The sequence below is a fragment of the Aotus nancymaae genome, unplaced genomic scaffold (genome assembly GCF_030222135.1).
Source record: "Aotus nancymaae isolate 86718 unplaced genomic scaffold, 86718_ANA_hifiasm-v0.15.2.pri h1tg000006l, whole genome shotgun sequence".
Classification (NCBI taxonomy): Eukaryota; Metazoa; Chordata; class Mammalia; order Primates; family Aotidae; genus Aotus; species Aotus nancymaae.
The window spans coordinates 1,714,369-1,735,476 of NW_026988417.1; positions in this window are offsets into that span (position 1 = coordinate 1,714,369).

Here is a 21,108-nt window from a genome sequence, read left to right on the forward strand (position 1 = left end):
ACGGACACACCCACCTCCCCTGGGCACACACGGAAGACAGGACACGGCCACGCCCACCTCCCCTGGACACACAGGGAAGACAGGACACGGGCACACCCACCTCCCCTGGGCACACACGGAAGACAGGACACGGGCACACCCACCTCCCCTGGACACACAGGGAAGACAGGACATAGCCATGCCCACCTCCCCTGGGCACACAGGGAAGACAGGACACAGCCATGCCCACCTCCCCTGGGCACACAGGGAAGACAGAACACAGCCATGCCCACCTCCCCTGGGCACACAGGGAAGACAGGACACAGCCATACCCACCTCCCCTGGGCACACAGGGAAGACAGGACACAGCCATGCCCACCTCCCCTGGACACACAGGGAAGACAGAACACAGCCATACCCACCTCCCCTGGGCACACAGGGAAGACAGGACACGGCCACGCCCACCTCCCCTGGGCACACACGGAAGACAGGACACGGACACACCCACCTCCCCTGGGCACACATGGAAGACAGGACACGGGCACACCCACCTCCCCTGGGCACACAGGGAAGACAGGACATGGGCACACCCACCTCCCCTGGGCACACATGGAAGACAGGACACGGGCACACCCACCTCCCCTGGGCACACAGGGAAGACAGGACATGGGCACACCCACCTCCCCTGGAAACACACAGAAGACAGGACACGGCCACACCCACCTCCCCTGGGCACACACGGAAGACAGGACATGGGCACACCCACCTCCCCGGACACACACGGAAGACAGGACACGGGCACACCCACCTCCCCTGGGCACACACAAAAGACAGGACACGGGCACACCCACCTCCCCTGGACACACAGGGAAGACAGGACACGGACACACCCACCTCCCCTGGGCACACACGGAAGACAGGACACGGCCACGCCCACCTCCCCTGGACACACAGGGAAGACAGGACACGGACACACCCACCTCCCCTGGGCACACATGGAAGACAGGACACGGCCACACCCACCTCCCCTGGGCACACACGGAAGACAGGACATGGGCACACCCACCTCCCCGGACACACACGGAAGACAGGACACGGGCACACCCACCTCCCCTGGGCACACACAAAAGACAGGACACGGGCACACCCACCTCCCCTGGACACACAGGGAAGACAGGACACGGGCACACCCACCTCCCCTGGGCACACAGGGAAGACAGGACATGGGCACACCCACCTCCCCTGGAAACACACAGAAGACAGGACACGGCCACACCCACCTCCCCGGACACACACGGAAGACAGGACACGGACACGCCCACCTCCCCGGACACACAGTGGCCCGAATTGTTTGCTGCTGCTCCTCACGTGTCCAAGAATGACCACAAAATCACCACAAGTATTGATTTGGGGGTTGCCACTTTACCAAGGAGGCCAATGTGCAAATGCGGAATCTGAACGAGGGATCAGCTGCACCACAGATGCAGGGCCACGCACTTTTCTCAAAAGCCACGATGCTGCAAAGACTTAGCGCAGCCACGTTAGGCAGGGCTGGGCAGGGCCATGGGTGGCAATGTTTCAGGGACATCGCTTTGGCTGTTTCAACAGAAACCAGCCTGCCACAGCTCGAGGGACAGCTGCTGGGAGCCCCTGCCTGTCATCACCCCTGGGCTGCCGGGCCCCAGGCTGACCAGCCCACAGCACAGGCCCAGGCCCTGGCCAGCCTCCCAGCCCCAACCATGGGGCCAGGCCACCGGTCCAGCCACAGCGCAAGAGATTCTGGGATTCCAGGAAGGGAGGATGGGGACGTGGGATGCAGTGAGCAGTTTCTCATGCGGGAAACCAAGACACCAGCAAGACGAAGGGGTGGCCCGGCCAGGACAGGAAGCAAGGGAGACCACGGAGCCATGTGAGATGCAAAACCACACACAAAAGAAAACCACAAAATAAAACAAACCCAAAATAATAAAGCAAATCACAGGAATCACAGGACACGCTGGCGCTGCCGACGACGAGTGTCAGGAGCCCAGGAGCAGCTCACCCGAGCCAGCCACTGGGGTCCCCACAGCGAAGCTGGAAGTGGGGAGGCCCCGTCCCTCCCTTCCGAGCCCAAAGGCCATCTAGAGGGGCCAAGCGAGCTGGCGCCTCCCAGGCTGGGTGACTCGGGAGCCGAGCCACGAGGAGGGACAGGTGAAGGGCACCCACACTAGAGGACAGGCGGCGGAGGACGGGGAGCCAGTCACCCGTCCCTCCTGGGCCCCTGCCTCAGCCCCTGCCGGGGATGCTCTTCAGACAAAACCGACAGCCGGACTCCATCCCACAGACCCTGAGCCAGGGCCCTGCTAAGCCACATGGAGATTCCTGACCTGGGAAATGGGGTCATAACCGCTGTGGTTTGAGGCAAACGAGGGGGCTAATTTGTAATTCAGTGATAGACAACTGAGGAATCCACAAAACAGCCACTGTATTTAGCAAGGCCACGGGATGCAAGGTCAAAATACAAAAATCGGTTTTATTTCTATAAGCTAGTAGTGAACAGTTAGAAAATGAAAAAAAAAATTAAACCTCTAAAATGAGCACCCAGAAATAAAATACTTGGGAACACATCTAACAAAACACATGCAAAGACCAGGCTCACACCTGCAATCCCAGCACTTTGGGAGGCTGAAGCAAGTGGATCACCTGAGGTTAGGAGTTCGAGACCAGCCTGGCCAGCATAGTGAAACCCCATCTCTACTAAAAATACAAAAAGATAGCCAGGCGTGGTGGCGGGTGCCTGTGATCCCAGCTACATGGGAGGCTGAGGCAGGAGAATCACTTGAACCCGGGAGGCGGAGGTTGCAGTGAGCTGAGATGGCGCCATTGCACTCCAGCCTGGTGACAGAGTGAGACTCTGTCTCCAAAAAAACGTGCAAAGCCCCCTGCAGATAATTGAGAGAATTCAAGAAGACAAGGAAACGGGAATGAGGGCCACGTTCATGGACTGGGGAACTCGATGGTGTTAAGATGGAAATCCTCCCCTAAATTAGCATGTGGATTTAACACAATCCCAGTCAAAACACCAACAGCCTTTTTTAAAAAAACTTGCTGAGTCATATGAACATGGGTTCCTATATGTAGAGATGCAGAAATTCTAGAATGGCCTAAAATTTTGTAAAGAAAGGAAAAAAATGGGAGGACTCCCAGCGCCTGACATCAAGGCTTCCTGTAAAACTAGGGTAACCAAGCGCAGGCAGACCCACGCACCGACAGACAAAATGCAGAATCCAGAAACCCACTTCTGTGCGATTAGGCAGACCCACGCACCGACAGACAAAATGCAGAATCCAGAAACCCACTTCTGTGCGATTAGGCAGACCCACGCACCGACAGACAAAATGCAGAATCCAGAAACCCACTTGTGTGCGATTAGGCAGACCCACGCACCGACAGACAAAATGCAGAATCCAGAAACCCACTTCTGTGCAATTAGGCAGACCCACGCACCGACAGACAAAATGCAGAATCCAGAAACCCACTTCTGTGCGATTAGGCAGACCCACGCACCGACAGACAAAATGCAGAATCCAGAAACCCACTTCTGTGCGATTAGGCAGACCCACGCACCGACAGACAAAATGCAGAATTCAGAAACCCACTTCTGTGCAATTAGGCAGACCCACGCACCGACAGACAAAATGCAGAATCCAGAAACCCACTTCTGTGCGATTAGGCAGACCCACACACCGACAGACAAAATGCAGAATCCAGAAACCCACTTCTGTGCAATTAGGCAGACCCACGCACCGACAGACAAAATGCAGAATCCAGAAACCCACTTCTGTGTGATTGTGTGTGTCAAAAAGAAAATCTATTTCTTTTTGACAAGACACCAGTGCTCTTTAATGGGGGAAGGACAGTCTTCAGAAGATGGTGTTGGGACGACTCCATACATGTATGGGAAGAAATGAGCCCCAACTCCTGCTTCATAACACACCCCAAGATTAATTCAAGATGGATCACAGACCCAGAGCTAAACACTAAAACTGTGATTCTTCTAGGAAAACACGTTTAAAAGGCAAGAAGAAACTGTAAAGAGTTTATTTGAGCAAATACATTTCTTGAATAGAGCGGCTGTAAAGCAGAAGAGGTTCCGGAGCTCCACGGAGGGAATGCAGGTGGAGGCTTTGATAAGACGGATGCAGTAAACGAAAGAAAAGCTTGGATGGTGACAGTCCCTCTGCTCCCTGATCTGCTCTGTCCCACGGAGAGGGCCTAGTTGTATGAGTTTATCAGCTGCCTTGGTTGGCTGAGCTTCAGTTCTGTTTTTCTTTACTATAGGTTCAAGTTAAATTTCACTTATGGGCGGGTTGTGGTGGTTCACGCCTGTAATCCCAGCACTTTGGGAGTCCGAGGCAGGTGGGTCACTTGAAGGCAGGGGTTCAGGACCAGCCCTGCCAACACGTTGAAACCCCGTCTCCACAAAAAACATAAAAATTAGCCAGGTATGGTGGCACATGCCTGTTGTCCCAACTGCTAAGGAGACTGAGGCAGGAGAACCACTTGAACCCTGGAGGCGGTGGTTGCAGTGAGCCGAGATCGCGCCATTGCACTCCAGCCATATACCCCCCTGCACTTCAGATGACAGAGCGAGACTCCATCTTAAAATTAAAAAAAAAAAAAGGTTTCGGCCAGGCACAGTGGCTCACGCCTGTAATCCCAGCACTTTGGGAGGCCAACCAAGGCAGGTGGATCACCTGAGGTCAGGAGTTAGAAACCAGCCTGACCAACATGGAGAAACCCCTTAGCCGGGCAAAGGCTGAGCAGGAGAATTGCTTGAACCTGCAAGGTAGAGGTTGTGGTGAGCCGAGATCGCACCATTGCACTCCAGGCTGGGTGACACAGTGAAACTCCGTCTCAAAAAAAAAAAAGTTTCACTCGTATGTGCAAATCAAGCAGACTGACATCACTCACGCATCCCGTGTGGATTTGTCTGCGCAGGATCTTTTAGACTCAGTCTCCATTTTAATTTGCTTTAGCAAACAGGAGAGTGTCTTCACGGCGTTGGGATCACTTGCTGAGTTATTTGTTTCTGAGTGTGTCTCTTCATCGATGTTTCAGTTGCTGTTCCAGGTTATCACTGAGACACGGCTCATGACGGTTCACTGATGTCGTGTTCCAGTTTAAGGAGGTGGTGAAGCCTTCCCTCCCTAGCGTCCATTTAGTTCTCCCATCTGTAACGTATCGTAAACATTTCCTTTACATTTATTGAGAATCACATCAATGAGTATCCTAATTTTTTCTTCAACCATCACACATAATTTAGAAAACTCGAGAGGAGAAGGAAACCTGTTACGTTCGCCCGTAATTCTGCTCACCGCGTTCTTTCTTCCCTCCTCACGTTCCATGCTTTTCTCTTTCATCGTTTGCATTTCTGCCTCGAGACCTTCCTTAGCCACTCTTTTAGGGAAGGTCCACTAGTGACAAATGCACTTGTTTTTCCTTCATCCGAGAATGTCCTGATGCCCCTTTCATTTCTGAACGGTCTTCTCACTGGGTATAGCATTCTGGGTTGACACTTCTCTTTCAGCGGTGAGGACGGCAGAGCCTCAGGCTGAGAGTGCCCGTGCCCACCCCTCGAAGGGAGCGGCTGCATGTCAGACGCACCCGGGGCGGTCAGCAGCTTCCTGGGAACAGCAGCACCCCCTTCACCAAGAGGTAAGTCGCTGTGATGGGTGCCACCACAGCCAGCACTGACGTGTGTCGAGTCCGCTCAGCATGGAGCCAACCAGTGAGCAAACGGCTGTGAGACACCACGAAGATGGGAAGACAGAGGACTGTGCTATGTCACGGCACATTTAAAGAAACAGTCCGTGAGGCAACCTGGCAGGAAGACGGGGCAGGTGAGTGCTGCCTCGCAGAGACAGAGTGAGGCTGGCCTTGAGCCTGAAGGCCTATCATGGCAGGGGTGCGTCCAGGCTGTGGCCTCCAGGTGGCCACCCTCCATGGGGATGGCCTGGGGAAGTGTGTCTGAGGGTGGGCGGGTGAGTGAACGGGCAAGGAGCCAGCCAGAATCTCAGGAAAACCAGGCCTGGGCTGGAACACCAGTAACTGGTAGGGCCTGACCACAGCTCCAGGCCTGAATATCCCTGCATGGGAAGTGGGCTGGCAGCACACCCTAGCCCCCAGTCCCCTTCAGACAGCCCCAGACACGCCAACAGGAAGGGAGCCAGGGTCTCCTGGCCCTGCTGTGCCCACCTGGAAGTGTGGGCTGGGAGCCACATGGGGACGGCAGCTCTGGGCTGGCTCCCCTGGGGAAGGAAGATGGGAGGGGAGGCTGTTTGGCAGCCAAAGGACTGGACTGGGGCTCATGACTGTGGCCACCAAAGACGCCCCTCCCCTCTGGGCTGAAGCAACTCCATGCTGCCAGCCTCCCAGGCCATGGGGTGTGGGCAGGAAAATGTGGCTGGAGGGAGGGGACCCAGCCACAGAACCAGCCACGAGGGCCTGTGTGTGCAACCCCAGCACCACCCCGAAGGGGAATGCCACCACCACACAGGATGAGCCAGCCCTGACCCCCTGCCCCCGACCCCCAACCCTCTCACTGGGCTGGGCTGAGGCCTCCATGGGCTCCCGAGGGCTCAGGGCTTACCTGCAGCAGCCACGAGCTCACCTCAGTGAACACAGCACAGAAATACATCAACCTGCACCCAAACCCAGCGACGCTGCTCCATGCTGCGAGCCAGAAGGGGGAGCGGATGCCACAGAGGCGCCTGCAGCTGAGAGCTGGGGGTCCACTGAGCACCCACCCCAGAGCAGCCCACATGATGGCCTGAGCTCTCTTCCTCCTGGAGTCAAAGACGGGCAGGCCCGGGGGCCCAACTGCTCACCCCATCCTCCCTGAGCTCCGGCACCTTCCCAGCAGAGCAGGTCGCTAATTAGTCACTGAACTTTGTAGCCACAGGCTGAGGCTGGGCTGCAGGATCCCACCTCACGGCCCCTCACCCCTGCCCCGGGCTGAGCACACACGGAGCTGGAGAGGGAAATGGAGGCACCGCCAGGGCGGCTGCCGACCCGGCCTCACCCGGGCAGGCAAGGCGGAGGGCAGAGGGCAGGGCCAGCTGGGGGCACGAGGGGAGGGTGTGGCAGGCAGGGTCTGGGCTCCCCCCGGTGCCCAGCTCAGCATATCTGGGGTTGGCCCACTTCAAGGCTGGCCGGCCTCCCGCGCCTGTGGACACGGGCGGTTTCCTCCAAGCTGCCTCCCCCTCCTGCGCCGGGCTCCCGCCTGACCGTGCGTCTAGACCCCGCAATCGGTTGCTTCCCAGGCCTTCGCCACCCTCGCCTCCTGAGACCACCCAGCCTCATGTGTCCGGCATCTGTGACGCACGCTCCGGGCACTGGCCTTGTGCTTTGTCATTTACTGCAGATCCGAGCTCTGTCAGGCATTGGAGCTGCATCCGTGCCACTCAGCGCCCTGGCAGGAATGGGGGCTCACAGGTCCGCACACTGAAGCCTGTCCTGGGCACGTCAGGTCCTCTTCGCCCACTCTGGCCCCTGAATCTGCTTCATCTCATGTGCCCTGCGATCACCTACGCTCTCATCTCGTCTCATGGGCTCCACATTTCCTTACACTTTATTAAAAAACAAGTTGGCTGGACACAGTGCCTCATGCCTGTATTCCCAGCACTTTGGGAGGCCGAGGCAGGTGGGCCACCTGAGGTCAGGAGTTCGAGACTACCCTGGCCAATGTGGCAAAAGCCTGCCTCTACTGAAAATACAAAACCTAGCTGAGTGTGGTGCGCGCCTGGAATCCCAGCTATTCGGGAGGCTGAGGCAGGAGAATCATTTGAACCTGGGAGGCAGAGGCTGCAGTGAGCTGAGATTGTGCCACTGCACTCCAGCCTGGGTGACAAAGCAAGATTCTGACTCAAAAAAAGAAAAGAAAGAAAAACAAGTCCGTGCTTTAAAAAATGTCATCTAAGCCAGGCACAGTGGCTCACGCCTGTAATCCCAGCACTTTGGGAGGCCAAGGCCGGAAGATCACAAGGTCAGGAGTTTGAGACCAGCCTGGCCAACATGGTGAAATCCCACCTCTACTATAAACACAAAAATTAGCTGGCATGGCCACAGCTACTTTTAAGGAGTCTTCTGAAAGTCCTGCCCAACACTTTCACTCACATCTCATCAGACAGAGTCACGTGGCCATACTCCACTGCCAGGAAGACTGGGAGGTGGGGCCCAGCAGCTTGAGGTGGGGGACAGTGGGTGGGTCTGCCCCACCAGGCTCCACAGCAGGGAGAGAAGATGGCGAGGGGATCAGGATTAGCTCCACCAGGTCCTGGCCCAGGTCGCTGAGGCAGCGCCAGCCCCTGCCCCCGGACTGGGGTGGTCCCTGCCCTCTCCAGCTCTGAGACCCCAGCCTGGGTCTGCAGGAACCAGCAGGTCACACACAGCACGCTGAACGTCTGGCCCCGTGCCATCCCTGGCACTGTGTTGGGGATGTCCCTGCTGCCACGGGGCTCCCACCCACTGTGGCGTGAACGTGTCTCCATAGTCTCCTGGGCTGGAAACCTGACCCGGCTGTGGTGGTGCGGGAGGCGGGGAACCTCCTGGGAAGTGCCGGGGTCTCAGGGCTCCGCACTAATGAACGTGAACAGATGGATGCCACCGCCTTGTGGGTGGGGCCGTACTCAAGGGCGGTTCCAGCCCCACCTGCTCTCTGGCCTTCCCCACTCCCCTCCGCCCTGGGCCACCTGACGGCACAACAAGGGGCCCTCACCAGATGCAGCCCCACAATCTGGGACTTCTCAGCCTCCAGAACCTTGAGCCAGCCAACCCCGTTCACAATCAGTTACCCAGTTGCATTGCCATCACTGTGAGGATGCCAGCCTCGGCGCGCAGCCACCAGGGTGGGGTGACGAAACGGACGGAACAAAGGTGGCTCCTTCCCTGAGAGTCACTGCACAGGCCCCCGGGCTGAAGGATCTGGCTGGGGCAGGCACCTTCCCTGGGGACTCTGTTGTGGCCCTCCGGCTCCCAGCCCAGCCATCGACCCACGGCCCCTCCCACGACCTCCTTCCACTGGGCTTCCCCTGCCCCCTGGGCACTGCTGCTGAGGGACCCCCACCCGCCCTGCCCTATGGCTGGCAGTACAGCCATAGTGGGTTCCCAGTGCCCGCTTTAAATGGCCTCAGACACACACACGGGTGGAGGGGCAGGGTCTCTGGGCCTGCATGCCCGTTTGGGGGCTGAAGGGAGGGTGGGCCTCTGGGCTGGCTCCCACGGGGAGGCAGGTCAAAAGCAGCAGCTGTTTGCCTTGGCCCAGGCTGGAATCCGATCCTGCCCACAGCCATCTCTGCCTCCCTCACACTCAGGCGCCACATTTCCAAGTCCTCCAAGGGTCTCCCGAAGCCCCCACCAGGCCTGAGGCCAGCAGCAGCCACCCTTCGCCTCGAGGGGCCCCAGCCAGGGGCAGGACAGGTCCACAGGCAGCTCGGGGAGGGCGCTGCTGCCTCTCTCGGGGGCTGGGCGGCACCGGGGGAAGGAGAGGCCACACGCACGTGCGCAGCACGAACCGCACGCTTTGCCTGGGCTGGCCTGCGTGTCCCTCCCTAAACCACAGGTGGAGGCACCGAGGGATCGCTGTTGTGTGCATGGGGAAACCGAGGCACAGGCCAGAAGCCACCCCCACGTCATGGAGCTGACAGCGGCGCCCGAAGCTTCATGCCTCCCGCTGTGGCCACCAGCCTGGCATCTGGTGCCCACACTGAACAGCAGAGAGTACAGCAGGCCCAGCCCTCCAATGGCCCGTGGCCAGGGCCCTGGCATGCCCACCCCAGGACAGGGACATCGGCCGTAGAGGAGGCTGCGTCCAGCTGCAGGTGGAGCCTGAGGCGGGCCCAAGCTCCCCCAGCGTGAAAGGCAGCGCTCCGTCCTGGTCAGCGCCTTCCCCATGAAGAGGCCCGGCTCCTGCCCCCGCCTCTGCCCCCACCCCCACCGTGGCCCCAGCAGAGGAGGCTGTGGTGGCCTCAAGCAGAGGTGGGTTTCCAAGCCCCCAGGGACAGCGGCTGTGAGGCTTGGCCACAGGCCCCAGGGCTCATCCACACTTTCACCAGATGGCCATGGGCTGGGCAGTTCTCGGGAGTCCACCCGGCCACCTGCTTCGGGGCTGCCCACCTTCCCTGGCCGCCTAGCTGGCCCCTCCTGCCGTGGGTGGCGGCTGCACGGTGACCTTGCAGTAACCCAAGTGCCATCCGTCAGCGGCCGGCCGCCCGCTCGGGAACACGGCGGCAGCTCATCTGAATTCAAATTACCCCAGGAGCCGCGCGGTGCCAGCCATAACTCAGCCTGCGGAGGAGTGCGGCCGCTGCGGATCGGACGTTACCATACATTCCCGGGGCGTCGGACAGGGCTGCTAATGAAAATATCAATCAAAAACTCGGCTGACTTAATGGTCAATTTAAATTAATTAATTGGGGAGGAGAAAAAAGTTGAGGAGGGTGGCGTTGATGGGCTCCCTCTCTGGCAGGCGGGGAGGAGAATCGGGTGCCCGGCTGGGCACAGCCCCCAGGCCAGGAGATGGGGCCGAGTCTCCCTGGGGACCCTGGGGCTTACCTGAGGGCCCAGGGGCCGTGCCTGCCTGGGGTGGGTGTGAGACCTGAGGATCCCTCCTGCAGTTCCCAGCCGGCTGTGGGTGGCCTGTCCTGCTCCCGCTGTGCCGCCTGCAGAGACCACTTGTGGCCAGGTGACCCCCACGCAGGCGCAGAAAAGCCCCTTGCTCAGTGGACCAGGGAGGGCTGGCACTGTGGCATGGCTGTGGGCAGCCACTGACTCAGGCCCCTAGGCCTCATGATGTCTGTGACATGGTGGCCATGTCCACCGCCCAGGACGCCGCAGGGCCTGGGGCAGGCAGGGGGCGGGCGCTGGGCTCACTATGGATGCCCCCAGGTCAGGCACTGCGTCAAGGGAGACACAGGGGTCCCTGCCTCACGGTGGAAAACCGAGGCTCTGAGGGGGACAGTGGTGTCTCAAGGGGCAGAAAGCGCTGTGACCCCTCCGAACCCCAAAGCGACAGTGCAGAGGCTGACGGGTCATCCAGGAGCCAGAGACAGGAACAAGGGCCAGAAGGACAGCGGGGCGACAGGGCAGGGCCCCCAGACCCCCCATTCCAGGCAAAACCTGGTGGAAGGTTCCCATGCAGCCCCGCTGGGAGACATTTACATGCTCAAAGGGAATAACAGAGCCCTCCGCACACACCAAGGTGAGGGCACAACCAGCCCTCACCCCCCTCCTCCACCCACCTCCACTCCCCCACAGCAGGCACGGCTGCGCTGCAGGTCTGGCCGAGAAGGCACCTGGCATTCTGTCCCAGACGCTGTTTCCCGCCGGATGCTGACCCTCGGGGGCACTGCAGACTCCCCCAGAGGCCCTCCTGGAAGAATCACTAAAGGACCCAAGGCCCAAGCCCTGAGAGGCAGCAGAAGGCCCCGTGTTCCCACCCTGTGGTCAAGGGCCACGCCAGGTAGAGCCTTGGGGGAGACTGAAGCCACCACCCCGGCCGCCGCGGGTCTTGTCTGGGCAGCCAGGAGCTGTCCAGGGATCCCAGAGGCAGGTTCATTGGGTGGGATCTGGGCTCCCAACCCCTTCCCCTGGGCCCACCCATCAGAACACTCCACAGGATCCCCCGCAGAGCCTTCCAGAAGGCGGCCTGGCGTGTTCTTCCTGCCCCAACTCTGGGCTCTCAGCCATGCCTGCCGGGGTGCAGGGAGTGGCGTGAGTTGTGCTGGGCACAGGGCTGTGTCCTATGCTCTGCCCATGCCAGGAGCAGAGCAAGCCAGAGGCCAGAAGGAGGAGATGGGGTCAGGCCAGACCTGACCTCGAGCCAGGCACCAAGGCCCACGGAGCCCAGGTGGCTGCAGCTGCACGGGGCAGGAACACACGGCGGCCGTCAGGAGCCGCCCAGCGGGGCTTTCCTTCTGCAGCATCTCACAGCAGCAGCTGACCCAGACAGCAGAGCCAGGGAGCCCGACTCAGACCAGAGGCTGCCAGGCTCACAGCAGAACAGGAGGAACCCGAATCCCAAGACCCAGTGGGGGACCCGAGGAGGACCTGGAGCAGTGTAGACTCTCCACCACGGCCATGCCCTGAGCCCAGGGACTCAGCCTGGCAGTGCCAACACACAGCCCTGGGTCTCCATCACAAACCCTCCCACTGGCCAGAGCTCAGTCACAGGCTCTGTGGCCTGTACGTGGGGAGGGGCCTGCCGTCCTCCAGGCCTCCAGGTGGAGAGGATGGGGGCCTGGCCTGGAGGCTGCTGAGGGCAGGGGCTGTGGGACAGGACAGACTGAAGCTTGGCAAAGAGTGACCACCATGGGCCCAGTGAGGCCAGCCAGAGCCACAGGACCAAGCGTGGCCACGTGGACAAAGGCCAGGAGAAGGGTGGGGCTTCACTCTGGTGCCCCAGAAGGTCGGCCCCCAGGGAGCCGTCCAGCTCGGCCTTGCAGCCTGACACACAGCCTCCCTCGGCCACCCAGGTCCCCACCAGCCCCAGCACTGGGCACTCTGGGCCCGCCCCAGCAGGAGGAGGGAACGCGACCACCACCCTTTGACTCCAAGCCACCCAGACTGCTCGGACAGGGCCTGATCCTGCTGAGGCCACAGCAGCCATTCGGCTGGTGCTTCTGTGGCCCTGAGCAGCTTACGCCCTCGGGAGACAGACCAGCCATGAACCGTGACCGATGCACTCACCCCCCAGAACGCGTACTGACCTCGGCCACTCCAGTACCGCAGAGCTGCTCACTCAGGAGCCTCAGACAGAGGGACCCTGAGGTGTCGCACACACCCAGCCCTGTGCTCAGAGCCCGCCCGGCCACAGCTCCCCTGCAGACCCCACCAGGCAGACCCCCACACAGCCTGGTGGAGAACTGCGGCACCCAGTGGCCCGAGGCCTCCCATCCCACCTGGGCCTGATCAGAGACAGTGTCCACACTGGAGCCGAGTGGCCAAGAGCTGCAGCTGAGGCCTGCAGGGGAAGGGAGGGAGGAACCCAGGGCCAGAGGGGTCCCACTGCCTCCCTCCACCACCCTCTGGCCCTCTGGTGCTGGTCCAGCAGCAGCCCCACCTGGGGGTCTCCACTCAGCAGGCAGCCCCTCCTGAGGTCATGCAGGGGGCCTGGGGCTCCCGTGAGCCTCCCACCCACCACGAGTGACTCTGGGAGAGACAGGCTCTGCTTACGAGCTGGACGCCCTCAGCCAGGTCCCACCCACCCATCAGGGTCCACCTGTCAACTGCAGCATTCAGCAATGAGGGATAGAGGATTCCACAGGCCCTGGGGTCACCCCTCGAGTACCTGGACAGGAGGGTGGCACAGGGGAGGGTGAACACCTGGGTGGGAGGGTGGCATAGGGGAGGGTGAACACCTGGGTGGGAGGGTGGCATGGGGGAGGGTGCACCTGGGTGGGGAGGGTGACACGGGGAGGATGGCATGGGGGGAGGGGTGCACCTGATATGGAGAGTGTCACAGGGGAGGGGAACACCTGCACTAAGACTCCCCGGGCTTCGCCCACTGCAGGGTCCCCTACCGCAGCCCAAGATAAGGGGCTTGGCCTTGTAACACCGGAGTGTGAGTCCATTCTCCCCTGGGGCCCTGCGTGCCTTCAGTCCATGACAGTGCCCCTGATGGCGTGGTCACCAGGAGGCTAGGGCCGTGGTGTTCTTGTCCCACCACGGCCACCCAGGATGTGCAGCATGTCCGCTTTCAGGGACAGCACCTGGATCCCCTCCAGGCGGACACCTCGCCCAGTCCAGCTGGGAAGGGGAAGGAGCAGGGTCCCTGGGGCACAGGAGTGGGCCGCACCCATGGCGGAGGGAGCCCATCCCCACTGCACCTGAGACCCCGGGTGTCTGCACTTCCCACTGGGACTCCAGGGCCCACAGAGCAAGGCTGAGGCTGCGGCCACCACCGAGAGGCAATCTCTGCTGCCACCCAGCGGCCGCCAGGGGAACTGCGGGCAGAGCCTCAGGCCAGGCCGGACCACCTGGCAGCCACCTCGCCAGGCCGCCAGGGAAGCGAAGCCTCCGGCCTCAGGACCCGTCTAGGGTGGCCCGAGTCAGTCCTGGGCCTGGACTGTGCCCTGGAAGCCTGACAAGAGGGCAATGGTGGACACGTCCGTCCTGAGGGCCACTGGCCACGGCCTTGCCTGGCTCCACCAGCTCTGCCCCACTATCCCCACCCGGGGGAGGGAAGACCGAGGCCCACGCATCCTGCCTGTGGCCGCCCTCATGGGCCTTCAGCAGACAGGAAATGCCCAGGGCTAAGGCAGGGCCTTACCAGTGCCCGGCTTCAGTGAAGAGTACAATGGGGGGCTCCCAGAGCGGGGCCCTCAGGCCCAGACACAGCCCCTTGGGAAGAGGGACCCAGCCTGGGGTCCCTTTAGGAGGCTGAGGCAGGAGGATCGTTTGAGTCTCCAAAGGCAGGTGGTCCCGGAAGCGGGGGACAGCCTGGGCCTGACACCCAGGTCAAAGCCGAGTTTACTCAGACAGGCCCTGGCTGGAGCAGGTGCGGGATGGAGCTTCCCCACTCTCGGCCTTCCCTCCCGCACTCCCGTCCTCCTCCTCCCCATGCACACCGCCCAGCACGGAGAGGCCTTGGTGAGAAGAGCCCGCTGGATGCCTCACCCGGCTGCCCGCCTGCCAGGGGTGGTGAGGGGAAGGGTCCTGGATGACAGCACCAACCCCTCACACACAGGGTATCAGTCATCCCTTCCGAGCTGCCCAGAGCTGCCCACGAGGCCGGCGCGCAGGGCTGCCTGGCCCTGTCTCAACAGGGTGTTGAGACGCCCTGTCCTCTGCAACAGTGTGACCTGGGAGACAGAGCCCAGCTTGGTGTTGTAAACGCGTGGTGTCTGCAGAGACCAGTCACCTCTGCCGCTGCAGCCAGAACAGCCCAGCCAAGGCCTACACGAATACACACCCGGGAGTTCCCGTCAAACTCTCCAGAGACAGGAGGGTCTGGGTGTGGCCGTGGGCCGAAGTGTGCACACCCAGACCCACGGATCACACATAACGAACTGGGTATGGGGACAGGCAGGCAAGAGCAGGGTCTAGAGAAACCCTCTCCGCAGGCCCCGCCCAGCCAGCCTGTCCCGCACAGAGGCAGGCTCAGCAACTCCTGTCAGTCGCACTTCCACTCCCAAGACGTGCCAGGAGCCTGCTCTCAACACCACCGCGGAAGCCAGACAGAGAAGGCCCGTACTGCATGATCCCACGTGTGGGAAATGCACAGCTGCACAGAGAAACAAGCAGAGGGGAGGCCGGCAGGGCAGGGCGGGGCGGGGAGGGCCACTCACAGGGAGGGGCCTCATTTGGGCGATGGGAAAAAATGGTTTGGAATCAGATAGAGGTGGTGTCTGCACCATCTTATGAATGTACTAAATGCCAATGAAATGAAAACTAAATTTTATGTTGAGCCTGGGTGCCGTGGCATGGGCCTGCAGTCCCAGCACTTTGGAGGCTGAGGCAGGAGGATCATTTGAGTCCTGGAGGTCGAGGCTGCAGTGAGGCATGATCACACCACTGCACTCCAATCTTGGTGACGGAGAGAGATCCTGTCTCAAAAATAATTAATTAATAATTAGCAATGATTAATTAACAATAATTGATAATAAATGTATTAATACTAACAATAAAAACGCTGTTTCCCATGAATTATTATAACACTTAGGAGAAAGATAGGGGTAAGGATGGCTCTGACTCCACCTGCAGCAAAGATGCACACGGCTTGGAGCGGGGCTCGGACAGGCGGAGACCCTGCTCAGGGCTTCCCAGCAGCCTTGTCCCAGAGCTCCAAGAGCAGCAGGGACAAGTCAGGGCAGCCCCAGCCTGCTGTCCAAAGCAAAGGTCTCCATCAACCCCAGCTACGACTTGCTGTAATCCCAGCTACTTCGAGTGGCTGAGGCAGGAGAATCGCTTGAACCCAGGAGGTGGAGGTTTCGGTGAGCCAAGATTGTGCCATTGCACTCCAGCCTGGCCAACAAGAGCAAAACTCTGTCTTAAAAAAAAAAATTGCTGGGCATTGTGGCGGCACCTGTAATTCCAGCTACTCGGGAGGCTGAGACATTGGTGAACTCGGTAGGTGGAGGTTGCAGTGAGCCGAGATCACGCCACTGCACTCTAAGCTGGGCTACATGGTAAGACTACGTGTCAAAAAAAAAAGTTGAGTGTTTGGAGAGAGGCTCTCTCAAGAGGTGGTTGTTAGGATTAAATAAGGTCATATGAGTGGGTTCTAATCCAGTCTGACCTGTGTCCTCGTAGGAAGAGAAAGAAGATGAGAACGCACACACATACAGAGAGACGACCACGTGCAGACGGGTAGATGGTGGCCGGGAGAAAGTGACCCTGCTGATGCTTCCGTCTCTGACTTCCAGCCTCCAGAACTGGGAGGAGAGACGGATCTGCTGTTTAAGCCCAGTGTGCCGTATTCTGTTATGGCCGCCCAAGAAGACTGACCCACAGATGACAGGAGAAATATCACATGACCATCTCAACAGACAAGTCACAAATAATAAAAGCAACACCCGTCTGTGATGTTTTATAATCAGCACCCTCAGAACGCAGCCACGTGGACAAAGCCAGAATGAAGCCTGAGACCTCTCATCATCATCCTTGACTAGACAGCTGTCTGAAGCCACAGAATGTTCCACACGTGTACACACACGTGTGCCCACACGCACAGGCACGTAGGCACAGTTTGCACACCTCTGTGTACACACACCACACAGGCACACATGACACAGTGCTCACACATGTGCGGGTTACAGTTGTACATGGACACACATGCCCACGTGCACACAGACCCACCTGCACATCCTGTGGGCACATACAGTTACCCGGGCACACACGCAGGCACACTTATGCACAGACCCCATGCAGACAATGCAGGCACATCTGTAGTCACACCTGTAGGCACACATGCGCACACATGCACGGACATACAGGATGTCCCCACAGGCACACACATGCTCAGGCGCCCATTCATGCTCACACACATAAGCACTATCTCCCTACATTCCAAACGGTGAAACAATTAAGCCTTCATTATTTAAACCATAATTTACACCAATGCAATTAACCTAGAAATTAATGCAAAGGTCTAAAGAAGCGGCCGGATGATTGGAAGGTTCAGAAATCCTCTCCCAAACAACTCCTGGGTCAGAGGGTAAATAAAACTGGCCACGAGAGACGATCTTACAATTATATGGAAAGGGGAACTGCACGTCCACGAAGCCAGATTCAGGAGGAGTTCCTGGAGAATTCACAACTTTAAATGCTTTTATTACTGAGCAAGAGAGACTGAAAATAAATGAACAAAACACTCGACACAGGAGGAAAAACATCCATAAAGCAGATTCTTTGGCGGCAGGAGGGGCGGGACGGAGATAAAGCCGGAATTAATGAATTGGAAACAAGAAGAATGGGGGAGCCCACCCGTAAATCCAAGAGCCGGTTCTCCAAAATAAATAAATAAACGAACTAAGCAAGGCTCCGAGCACCTCATCACCAGAGCGGGAAGCGAGGGAGCCCGGGACGAGAGCGGATCAGAGCAGCCCAGGAGATTGGAAGTGACAGCTCATGCATTCCGTATTCCTCACAAAACCGACCATTCTCCAAGACCATATAAATTACCAGAATTAACTTAAGGAGGTTTAAAAAAATCTATGCCCATAACAGCAGAGAGAGAGGAAAAGGGGTGTGATTGGGGGGTTCTGGCTACAGAGCCTCACTTCCCGTTCAACACCAAGGCAGAACCCACCATTTGGAACAATGAGGCCATGGCAGGGAGAGCGCCAGGGGTTTCAGGGACACTTGGGAGAACCAGCCAAACACCGGGAGGGGCCGAAGGCCAAACCCCAGGGCAGGGCAGGGCAGGACCTAGGGAGGGGCTCTCTGGCAGTGAGGTAGTGGAGGGAGTGAGGTGCTTGCAGCCTGAGGGAACCGGGCCTCTTCACTGGCTGTGGGGGTTGTGGGGGGAAACTGGATTGGAGCACACAGTGGACTCTGCCTGCCTGTGACCTTGACCTTGGGGAGTGGCAGGAGGTGTCTGAGCCGCTGCATGCAAACAGGACTCCCCTGTGTGGGGTCCGATGGGACAGGGCAGGATGGGCCGGTGGGAAGAGGTCTCTGCTGGGGGCTCCTGTTACCCTCTGAGTTCCATCCCTGCCCCCACACCCCCTCCACATCCATCCACACACACAGGGGAAAGCAGGGGAGGGGTGGAGCCAGCCCTGAGGTCTGATGTGGCTCTCAGGGAACCACCTCGGCCACCACGTTCAGCCGCCAACCAGCAGCTGCCTCCCCTGCTCCTGTCTGCTTTCACATCACGATCGTACATGCCTGGGCCACAATTTGGAAACGATCTTTTTTTTTTCCATTTTCTCAACGGAATTATGAAAGGCCAGAATTTCTTCCCTTAAGCATTTTGTGGAGGGTTTGCCTATAAAATCATCTGGGGGCCGGGCGCGGTGGCTCACTCCTGTAATCCCAGCACTTTGGGAGACTGAGGCGGGTGGATCACCTGAGGTCAGGAGTTCAAGACCAGCCTGGCCAGCATGGTGAAAACCCTGTCTCTACTAAAAACACAAAAAAAATTAGCTGGGCATTGTGGCACAAGTCTGTAGTCCCAGCTACTCAGGAGGTTGAGGCAGGAGAATTGCTTGAATCCAGGAAGCGGAGGCTGCAGAGAGCAGAGATCGCACCATTGCACTCCAGCCTGAGTGACAGAGCAAGACTCCATCTCAAAAAGAAAAAAACAAATTATCTGGGGCTGGGACTTCCTTTGCAGGCAGATTTAAACTACTGTTCATTCTGGCAAGTGGCTACAGGACTGTTTACAGGTTCTCTTTCTTCTTGAGTCAGTTTTTCACAATTTTTTTTTCAGGAATTTGTCCATTTCCTCTAAGTCATTCGTCATATTCTCTCACTATCTTTATAATCTCTGCTGCATCTCTACCTCTGCCTCTTTTCATTCTTCATGGTATAAATTTGCTCAGTCTCCCCTCTTCTCAAGCTAAAAGACTTTTGCCAATTATTTAGTCAAGCAAAGAAAAAACTTGTGGGTCTTCTCTGCTGTGGCTTTGTTGTCAGTTTCATTCATTTCTGGGTTTTGTTTTGTTTTGTTGAGACAGGGTCTCACTCTGTCATCCAGGCTGGAGTGCAGTGGTGTGATCACGGCCCACTGCAGCTTCCACCTCCAGGGCTCAAACGATCCTCCCACCTCAGCCTCCTAAGGAGCTGGGACTACAGTCATGAGCCACCACACCCAATTAATTTTTTAATTTTTAGTAGAGATGGGGTCTTGCTATGTTGCCCAGGCTGGTCCCAAACTCCTGAGCTCAAGCAATCCTCCTCCCCACATTGGCCTCCCAAAGTGCTAGGATTACAGGCATGAGCCACTGTGCCCAGCTATTTTTCACTCTTATTTCTTCTAATACAGAAATTGAGGACCGTAAATTCCCTTCACACCACTTGAGACCCACTGCACAAGCACGGCTACGCTGCGTGCACACGCTATCACCCAGTTCTGGGTCTTCTCATTTCTGTTGATTTCTTCTATATCCCATGAGTTACATAAAGTATATTTTTGGGAATTTGTTAAACACATGAGGTTTTGTTTGCTTTTTGTTATTGAGTTGTGGTCAGAAAATAGGATCCGTATAACAGTATTTGAAATGTGCCAGCGTTTGCTTTCTGGCCTATTAATAGTCCGTTTCCAACAGGCTCCACGTGTGCCTGAAACTAATGTGACTTCCCAGTGGGTGAGCCCCGTCCCGCAGACGTCCCTCCGCTCAAGCTTAAGAGCCAGCACCATCAAACTGCCTGCACTCTTCTTGTTTCTTCTGAGTCTACGCGACAGATTATCCACTAAGAGAGCGTTACCCAGACCTCTGCCTAGGACGGTGGGCTTGTGAATTTCTCCTTGTGATTGGCTGGGGTTGCCACAGCGTTACCACTTTTGGAGACAGCTAGCTTTGTGGCGTTGCCCCGCTCCCAGGAGCTCCCATCCGTCCTCACGTGTCATGCTTCCTGCTGCGTGTGGCCTCACTCGTACGCTCCCCACCTGAGCCCAGGGCCTCGGGCCCCTGGCTCACTCCTCCCTCCGGGCCTTCACACCGGCTGTCCTGAGTGAAACTCACCTCCCCAGATCCCATGCCCTCACCTCCTGAGTCTAGAGCAGAACCCAAGAATTGGTCAATCCACCTGTCAGAGGACCAAGTGCATGCCTGCCCAGCACCTGGGTTTTTCTGGTACAGAGGGGTCCATGTCTGCATCCACCAGGCCAGGCCAAGTATTAGGAGGCCACGGGGCTGGCACAGGGCTCAGGCTCTTCAAGGCAGACCTCCCTCCCTCCTCCCAAAGGTTAACCAGGAGGAAAGATGAAATTGTCGCTCTCGCTGGGGGCATCCCATCTGCAGGGCTGGAACAGCAACAGTGCCCCTCCAGCGGTCACCCATGGCCCTGGCATCTGCCCGTCCTCCCTCCAGGGCACTGGCTGAGCTGCACACGGAGCAGCCAGTGTGAGAATGAGGTGCTCCCGCTGCAGCAGAGGACGGACAGGCCCCTCTCCTGGGGAGTGCCACCTGGCGAGGGCCAGTGCCTCAGCCGCCACCGCTGTCTGGGCCTGGGGAGTTCCTGGGTGGACGAGCTCTCAGCAGAGGGATGCCCAGGGCTCTCAGCTGGACTGGGCACCCATGACAAGGGACAAGAGATTGGACAAGAACGGGGCCTGTGACTGCAGGGGACTGGCTGGCCCTGAGGCCGTGGCACAGAGACCACCAACCCAGGCTGCCAGGGAGGCTCCCAGCCAGGCCATACCCACCTCCCTGGGTCTTCAGAGGCTCTGGGTAGAGCCAGAGGGAGCAGGGGTGAGGCTGGTCCTCAAGGGGCAGACGGAGCCTGGGAAAGGATGGAGGCGTATTCAGGAGAAGATACAGGGGTGGATACCCAGGGAAGGGTGGGGAAGCCATCCCTCTCTCATCCCCATGTCCCCACCCCACCTCGCCTCAGCCCCTTCCCCTCAGGAGCCCTCCAAAGGGACAGAAGCCCTGCAGTGGGAAAGGCCCCAGGAGAGGGGGCAGGCTGGGGGTGGGCTGAGGC